The sequence below is a fragment of the Phocoena phocoena genome, chromosome 10 (genome assembly GCF_963924675.1).
Source record: "Phocoena phocoena chromosome 10, mPhoPho1.1, whole genome shotgun sequence".
Lineage (NCBI taxonomy): Eukaryota > Metazoa > Chordata > Mammalia > Artiodactyla > Phocoenidae > Phocoena > Phocoena phocoena.
In genome coordinates, this window is record NC_089228.1 from 104,562,332 (window position 1) to 104,568,331 (window position 6,000).

The following is a 6,000-nucleotide window of genomic DNA, read 5'->3' on the forward strand; positions in this document are numbered from 1 at the left end:
ACACGCACACAGTCACACACATGCACACGTACGCACACGTCAGGAAATACGTAAGGTAGACTATTTACAATTTGTAAACGAATAATTCTTCATCAGCTCCAGATTCAAAGTCCTGAGAGAGGTGATCATTGGACACATCGGACTCAGATGCCTGCCCTGGGCATGTGGGGAGAAGAGAGGTTCAGGCCCCCGATTTCTGGGTTGGCAGGTACTTCCTCCCAACAGGATTATGTACAATAGGAAACACCCCAGAGGGGCAGCCAACAAATGACAAATGTGCGGCCCCTGTACCGTGAGTTATTTCATTAGTTCCCTATTGACGGATGTTGATATTCTTTACGAAATTTCATTACTATAAAAAAGCTTCAACAAACATCTTTGTCAAAATTTTTACCCTAGAAGTGAAATTACTAAATCAAAATATATGAATAATTTTATGGCTTTTGTTTAAACTGTCAAATTACTGTCTCTAAGAGTTGCAACGTTTTACAGCCTCACCAGCTGTGATAAAAGAGGATGCACCTCACTTCGTCTTTCCTAGTTTTGATTATTTCATAATGGAGGTGATATCTCATGGATGTTTTAATTGGAATTTTTAATTATACCTGAGGGTAGGCAACTTTACATGCATTATAGGTCTAATATGTACAATATTTTGTAAGAGAGATGTCATGATCTTTGTTTTACAGATGAGAAAACTGAAGGTCAAAGAAGATGAAGGAGCATCCCCTCAGTCCCTCAGTCAGTCCAGGATGTGGGATTCAAACCTAAGGTATTTTACTCTAAAGCCCTTATTCTTAACTACTGTTTTATTTCAGAGAAATGGATGTATTTGACTAAATATACAAATTAAAGTATATGAAGACTAGAAAGAAATGTAGTCAGAGTTTCCCAAAGAGTGTTCCAAGGAACACATGACTTCTCAAATTCTCAGAGGGAAAAAACAATTCAATATTTAAAACTTTGGGAAATGCTGGATAATGTGTCTCCTTCTTGGAGACTCATAGCAAATGTCAGGATTTTTAAGGCATTGAGAAGTCTTGCACCAAAGAAACTGTTTAACATTTCAGGGAAGTAGCGTTCCAAGGAACATGTTTGGGAAATGCTGCCAAACATGGTACCTCGTATTTCTGTGTCATGTTTTATTGCATTGGCTACAACATCTAGACGATGGTAAATGATATTGGAGGGAGTGGCTATTTTATTCCCTATCCACCCCCCCACACACTGATTTAATGAGAATGTTTCTAGGATTTCATCACTAAGTATTGTGTTGGCCATGAGTTTAAGAGAGATATAGTCTTTATTACCTTCTCTTCCGGCGTATAGAACCAGAAATGGATGTTGAGTATGAATGAATCAGCTTCTCATACAAAGGGGGGAAATTCAGTGTGTATTCATCAAGTTGACAGTGTGTTCGATGGACAGGGCGCCCTTCCCCGTGTTCCTGAGTAACGCAGCTCCTGCCCTGGGCTGGGGGAAGGCACATACATTTTCTCCCAGAGGCAGCACATGGCTTTCTCACCTTTACCGTGGGCTGGAGGGGGCAGCGCACCCACCTCGCTTAGTCAGCAGATGTTCTCTGAGAACCTCCTGTGGGTCAGGCTCAGTTGGCTCTGTGTCTCTAATCACAGCATTTAGCCCGTGCGGGGAGGGGGCGCATAAATACAGTCCACGTAAGGTGACGTGTGAAGAGTTGGCTTTGATGTCGGCTGTCTGCACCCCACGCCAACGGGACCTAAGATGTGGGGGGGTTTCTTCTCCGGCCCCCTCCCACTCTTCCCCTCCTCTCCCCCCGCCTTCTCACCTTGGTTGCAGGCAGTGGGACATGACAAGCATGTTTTCCCCAGAGATACACAGGCTGACCCGGTCCTGGCTCAGGTGTGGCGTAAATATTGAGGATGGAATCAGGGCAGGAAGCTTTCGACCACTTAGGACCCAGGACTTTGCTTTTGGCTGGAGAGGACTTGGAGACGGACTCGGAGTCCTTGGGGCGCTGGCGAGTGAGTGATTGCATTTCGGTTTGGGAAGCATTTTTTTCACCCATAATCTCCCCATCTTCCAGCTTATGGGATAGTAAATAGCCCCTGTGTGCAAAATGAACTCTGACATCATAGGTCTGGGCACTTAAAACGGCGTTTCACCAGCACTTTTATTAGCAACGTGCCCTGAGGCTGCACAGCCAGCCCTTCCCAGCCCCCTTATTCTGTTATGAACCGCACTGTCTCAATGAGGCCACTTTTTCAGGGTCCAAGTCATTTCCTGCATCCTCCCGCCGCCAGGACTGTTGGGATGAGATGCAGTCCGGTTACACAGTACCTGATGCAGACACACGTCTTCCATCTCGGCTGTGGGTACAAAGCAGTCAAGAAATGCCGTGTAATCCTGACCTAAGAGGGTGACAGTTCATCAGGTCTGTGACGAAGCGAGGTGACTTCCATCTTCCCTTCTGCTATTTGTCCCCAACGTAGGACCTGTGAAATTCTGGAGATTTTGAGTGAGTGAAGAGAATGTAAGTTGAAAGCTAGGTGAAGGAGGAAGGGCTGGGAGTTAGGGAAGAAGTATTCATGCTCAGTCTTCATGGGTCTTTTTTTTTTTTTTTTTTGGTGAGTTTTCGAAGAGACTAGGACTGAAAACTAAGAATTTTCCTGCGAGTGGAGGAACCCTCGTTTCAGAACTGACGGTAGTGAAAGCGCAGAGGGCGTTGAAGTGATCAGATTTTCTGCCATCAGCTTTGCTTTCCCATCCCTGGTCGCTCGGTGCACGATGAAGGGTTGGAATGATGGGTTGGAGTTTGTAACAGTGAGTCTTATTAGTATCTATGAAGTATTGATCACACAATGTCCAAAGAGTGCATAGAAACCACTTAGGATATCAGTATAGTTGCTTCTCCTTCCTGACGGGTAGCTCTTCTCATTTAAAATGTTACCTGTAAAGTCTCTGCTTTGCAATTCCTAGATTATAAAATGGTCTGTTGTCTTTCTTTTAAGATAGAAAATGTATGCTCAAGGATCCATCCTTAAGGAGGCTGTCAGACAATGCCTTTGTGATGTGCGGACGCAGGGAGGCTGGTTCAAGACCCCTTCCCCGGAGTCTGGCGGGGGGGCAATGGCCCCTGAGAGCCGGGTCCCCCCGCGCTGGGCTGCTGAGGGGGGTCGTGGCCGCCACGTCGTTCCTCCGGAGGCCGGGCCCTGGTGAGGGGTGGAGGGTCACACACAAGGGGCAGCGGGGCCGGAGCCCTCCAGCTCTGTCCTGCCTGGTTTGCCGGCTGGAGGCTCAGCCAGGGCTGGTTCGTGCAGCGCCCGCTCTGTTCTCTCGACCTCATTTCTACTGCAAATTCTTCTTGTGCAGAAAACTTCCCTTCCACATTCTTGTGCTTTTTCCCGTTTAGATTTGGAGAGAACGCCGATTCTTCAAGGCTGTCATTCCAAGGCCCAGAGCTGCTCGCCTCACTTTGTTTGTAATACCTTGATGAAAGTTTGCTAAATTCCTTATTTTTAAAAGAATTTCCTTTGTCCTGGGGACAAAGAGGAAAAAAAATCCAAACAAACAAAAAAATCAAAGGTTTCCTGCTTTTCTAGGTTTATCACCATTTGAACTTGAAAATAAGATTTTCAGATCCTTTTTGCTTTGAATGAAATTCACATGTAAGGTCCCCTGGCCGCTGGCCTGTCCCTGAAGCAGGGGGAGGGCTGGAGGAGAACTCCAGAGCCTGTGAATTGCCTTCCCCTCTTTTGCCTGCCTCTGAGTCTCCGGGTGGCTCCTAGGAGGTTGGGCTGTCCTCTTTAAGAATGTGTCTCCCTGTGCCGTGCGGCTGCTTCCCACTAGCTATCTGTTTTATGTTTGGTAGTGTATATATGTCCATGCCACTCTCTCACTTTGTCCCAGCTTACCCTTCCCCCTCCCCATATCCTCAAGTCCATTCTCTAGTAGGTCTGTGTCTTTATTCCCATCTTACCCCTAGGTTCTTCATGACCTTTTTTTTTTTTTCTTAGATTCCATAAAAATGTGTTAGCATACGGTATTTATTTTTCTCTTTCTGACTTACTTCACTCTGTATGACAGACTCTAGGTCCATCCACCTCACTACAAATAACTCAATTTCGTTTCTCTTTATGGCTGAGTAATATTCCACTGTATATATGTGCCACATCGTCTTTATCCATTCATCCGTTGATGGACACTTAGGTTGCTTCCATGTCCTGGCTATTGTAAATAGAGCTGCAATGCACAGGGAGATCAGCTCGGTGCTTTGTGGCCACCTAGAGGGCTGGGATACGGAGGGTGGGATAGGGAGGGTGGGAGGGAGGCGCAAGAGGGAAGAGATACGGGAACATATGTATATGTATAACAGATTCACTTTGTTATAAAGCAGAAACGAGAACACCATTGTAAAGCAATTATACTCCAATAAAAATGTTAAAAAAAAAAAAAAAGCTATGTGTCTCAGGTTTCCTGGTGTCATTTCTTACGAGGGCCACTTAGCAGATAATTTCGATGGGGCCTCCGAGGTGAAATTTAACTCCTGCTCTCCGCGTGCTGGGGCCCGGGGGGCGCTCCCTGAGTCCTGGGAAAACTACCTCAACACGGCTCCAGACCCAGGGCAGACCCACGAAGGCAGGGACCCGAAATCTCCGAAAATTCATTGACTTGGTTCCTGAAATGGGGAAGTATTTTATTTTTACAAGTTTCTTTTCCCTTGTCCTTGTTTCAAGTGAAATCTTTTTGCAGGTTTCATTGTTGTGGACTAGGTTATCTGCAGGTCAGTGGGACCCCAGGTTGATTGCATTTCCTAAAATTGTGCTTCTCGCTGAATGTGGCACAAGAGATTGTTTGCGGCCGGCTCTGTGGAACAGGACAGCCCATGGAAGCAGTCACGAAGGTGTTCTTTCTGTTTCTGCTGCTCCCCGTGGGGGCATTTTAGGGATCTCCGGTGCTCGAGGGGCCTAAAATCAGCAGAGAAAAATCCTGGACTTCTGAAGCTTCCGGCCAATTCTGTGGAGTTCAGAACAACTTTGTTTTTCAAGACCTTTTTTCCATGACTTTCGAGAAGCTGGCTGCATCTTGCGGCACTTTTCCTTTGGATGAATCATTTACCAGATCCAGTGTGCGATGACTTGGCTGCAGCCAGAAACGCAGCCTCCTAACTCCAGATGCAGGTCCAGATGTCTGCAAGTTCATGGAAGGGAAGATATAAACGTCCTGGCTTTGCCATGTGCCCTGAGAAGCATCCTTTTTTTTCTCTTTAGAGAGAGGGAGAGAGGGAAAAACCCACCAGATTTGCTTCACTTCCTGCTTTAAACACTTATGCTTTAGAGTTCATTTACATATGAAATTGAATCATGTGATAGTACATGTGGGGAAATTTTGCCTGAAACTCATTTTCCTTTCATCTGCAGATGCCGTGGATCGTGAAAATGCTGTCACTTCTCAGGGTGGCAGCTTTCCTGGAAGGCACAGTGTAAAACACACTCTACTCAGTGAGCAGCTTTATAAACGGGTCCCAAGCCTCTTTCTGAAAAGGATACCATGGAAATTTATTTAGTTCCCTTATCTTTAAAAGAGTGTAAAGACACCAAATAAATCCATAGAATTATTGTGGCATCACTGAGAAGACTTTGGGGTACTTTGCATGGGAATAAATGATCATTTGTTAATATGAAATTATAGAATCGAGCCACTTCAAAATAGGATTTTTGTTTGTTTTATTACTTTTCGTCTTTGTGTCGCTGGTGTATCTACCTGTGGCTATTTGTAAAACTTTCATATTTTCAACAAATACATATTTAACCCTTGTCGCGGGCCGGGAACCTTTCTACGCGCCGCAGAGCCAGAGGTGCACGAGGTGGACCTGGCTGCCTCTGGCACACGTGGAAATTAAGGGAGCGCAAGGGGGTAACAGGAGAAACAGTGTTCTGGCCTGAATCGTGTTTGGGCCCTAACCCCCAGGACTGGATGACTGTATTTGGAGGTGGGGACCTTTACCGTGGTGGTTAAGTT